This window comes from Teleopsis dalmanni, unplaced genomic scaffold (genome assembly GCF_002237135.1).
Source record: "Teleopsis dalmanni isolate 2A unplaced genomic scaffold, ASM223713v2 unscaffolded_contig_4443, whole genome shotgun sequence".
NCBI classification, from domain to species: Eukaryota; Metazoa; Arthropoda; class Insecta; order Diptera; family Diopsidae; genus Teleopsis; species Teleopsis dalmanni.
The window spans coordinates 1-3,107 of record NW_024035825.1 but is presented as its reverse complement, the minus strand read 5'-3'; the positions used below and the strand labels follow the sequence as shown (position 1 = coordinate 3,107).

Below are 3,107 nucleotides of genomic sequence, written 5' to 3'. Positions count from 1 at the left end.
TAATATTACAGGCAATAGTACTACATAATTAAGCATGTAAAATACAAACACGGATATGTTCAATAACAGTTTTAGTTTAATTTTTCTATTCTGTTCATATTAACTTCACTAGAGAAGAAGAAAAAAGAAACTTTTCTATTTTATTTTATTTAAATTGAAATGAAAAATAAAATAAAATAGCTTTGAAAATAGTTTTAGAGTATTTTCTATTTTCTATTTTCTATTTTCCATTTTCCATATTATATATAGTACGTAGTAAGTAGTACGAATAAGAATAAGAATAAGAATAAGAATAAGAATAAGATTAAAATACTGGTAGATGTAGATTTTTTGAAACACTTTCTTTGCCAACGACCATACCACGTTGAATACATCGGTTCTCGTCCGATCACCGAAATTAAGCAGCGTCGGGCGCGGTTAGTACTTAGATGGGGACCGCTTGGGAACACCGCGTGTTGTTGGCTCCACAACACTTTTTTACTTTTTTCCTTTTTTTTGCGGTTTTAATTTTTTTTTATTTTATTTTGTTACTAATAATATTTTTCTTTATATCACATATCTATTATTTATTTATATAAAATGCAATTATTTAACTAATTTCTGCTGTATACGTATATTCGCATCATTTTTAATTTTGAAATTGTAATCGTGTCGTATACGAAATGCACGTAAGCTCAAGTTTTGTTCAGTTCCATATAAAATGTACAATAGGCATGCATGCGAGTGCGAGTGCAAGTGTGAGTACGAGTGCCAGCGTGAATGAAAACCTTAAATGATAGAAAACTTTTCAAGTAAAATTACTAATTAAGAAGCTTTGCTTATATTCCTTGTCCTTATTGAATAAAATTTAATAAAACAACAATCTATTGATTGCGCCTATTTATTAGCACTAGCACTAGCACTAGCACTAGCGTAGCACTAGCATCATATGTTAATTTTATAAAAATATAAGATGATAATAATTTTATTCTTCCTTAAAGATTAAGTTAAAGTTAAAGTTAATATTACAGGCAATAGTACTACATAATTAAGCATGTAAAATACAAACACGGATATGTTCAATAACAGTTTTAGTTTAATTTTCCTATTCTGTTCATATTAACTTCACTAGAGAAGAAGAAAAAAGAAACTTTTCTATTTTATTTTAGCTTTGGAAATTGCTTTAGAGTATTTTCTATTTTCCATTTTTCATATAATATATAGTACGTAGTAAGTAGTACGTATAAGAATAAGAATAAGAATAAGATTAAAATACTGGTAGATGTAGATTTTTTGAAACACTTTCTTTGCCAACGACCATACCACGTTGAATACATCGTTTCGTCCGCTCACTGAAATTAAGCAGCGTCGGGCGCGGTTAGTACTTAGATGGGGGACCGCTTGGGAACACCGCGTGTTGTTGGCTTCACAACACTTTTTTACTTTTTTACTTTTTTCCTTTTTTTTCCGGTTTTAATTTTTTTTATATTATTTTGTAAATAATAATATTTTTTTTTATACACCTATCTATTATTTATTTATGTAAAACGCAATTATTTAACTAATTTCTGCTGTATACGTGTACTCGCATCATTTTTAATTTTGAATTTTGAATTTTGAATTTTGAAAATCGTAATCGTGTCGTATACGCAATGCACCGTAAGCACAAGTTTTGTTCAGTTCCATATAAAATGTACAATAGGCATGTATGCGAGTGTGAGTGCGAGTGCAAGTGTGAGTACGAGTGCCAGCGTAAATGAAAACCTTAAATGTTAGAAAACTTTTCAAGTAAAATTACTATTTAAGAAGCTTTGCTTATATTCCTTGTCTTCATTGTATAAAATTTAATAAAACAACAATCTATTGATTGCGCCTATTTATTAGCACTAGCACCAGCACTAGCACTAGCACTAGCAGTAGCACTAGCATTCATATGTTAAATTTTTTAATAAAAATATAAGTATATATAATAATTTTATTCTTCCTTAAAGATAAAATTAAAGTTAAAGTTAATATTGAAGTTAATATTACAGGCAATAGTACTACATAATTAAGCATGTAAAATACAAACACGGATATGTTCAATAACAGTTTTAGTTTAATTTTCCTATTCTGTTCATATTAACTTCACTAGAGAAGAAGAAAAAAGAAACTTTTCTATTTTATTTTAGCTTTGGAAATTGCTTTAGAGTATTTTCTATTTTCCATTTTTCATATAATATATAGTACGTAGTAAGTAGTACGTATAAGAATAAGAATAAGATTAAAATACTGGTAGATGTAGATTTTTTGAAACACTTTCTTTGCCAACCGACCATTTACCAGTTGAAATACATCGTTTTCGTCCGCTCACTGAAATTAAGCAGCGTCGGGCGCGGTTAGTACTTAGATGGGGGACCGCTTGGGAACACCGCGTGTTGTTGGCTTCACAACACTTTTTTACTTTTTTACTTTTTTCCTTTTTTTTCCGGTTTTAATTTTTTTTATATTATTTTGTAAATAATAATATTTTTTTTTATACACCTATCTATTATTTATTTATGTAAAACGCAATTATTTAACTAATTTCTGCTGTATACGTGTACTCGCATCATTTTTAATTTTGAATTTTGAATTTTGAATTTTGAAAATCGTAATCGTGTCGTATACGCAATGCACCGTAAGCACAAGTTTTGTTCAGTTCCATATAAAATGTACAATAGGCATGTATGCGAGTGTGAGTGCGAGTGCAAGTGTGAGTACGAGTGCCAGCGTAAATGAAAACCTTAAATGTTAGAAAACTTTTCAAGTAAAATTACTATTTAAGAAGCTTTGCTTATATTCCTTGTCTTCATTGTATAAAATTTAATAAAACAACAATCTATTGATTGCGCCTATTTATTAGCACTAGCACCAGCACTAGCACTAGCAGTAGCACTAGCATTCATATGTTAAATTTTTTAATAAAAATATAAGTATATATAATAATTTTATTCTTCCTTAAAGATAAAATTAAAGTTAAAGTTAATATTGAAGTTAATATTACAGGCAATAGTTACTACATAATTAAGCATGTAAAATACAAACACGATATGTTCAATAACAGTTTTTTTAATTTTCCTATTCTGTTCATATTAAACTTCCTAGAG

At 28.6% G+C, this 3,107-nt stretch overlaps 2 pseudogenes; both read left to right on the top strand.

The window, feature by feature from the left end:
- The first annotated feature begins 346 nt into the window (after positions 1-346).
- On the top strand, positions 347-464 carry LOC119665313 (annotated as a pseudogene).
- Positions 465-1,288: 824 nt separating this feature from the next.
- Positions 1,289-1,405, top strand: LOC119665315 (annotated as a pseudogene).
- Positions 1,406-3,107: the final 1,702 nt, after the last annotated feature.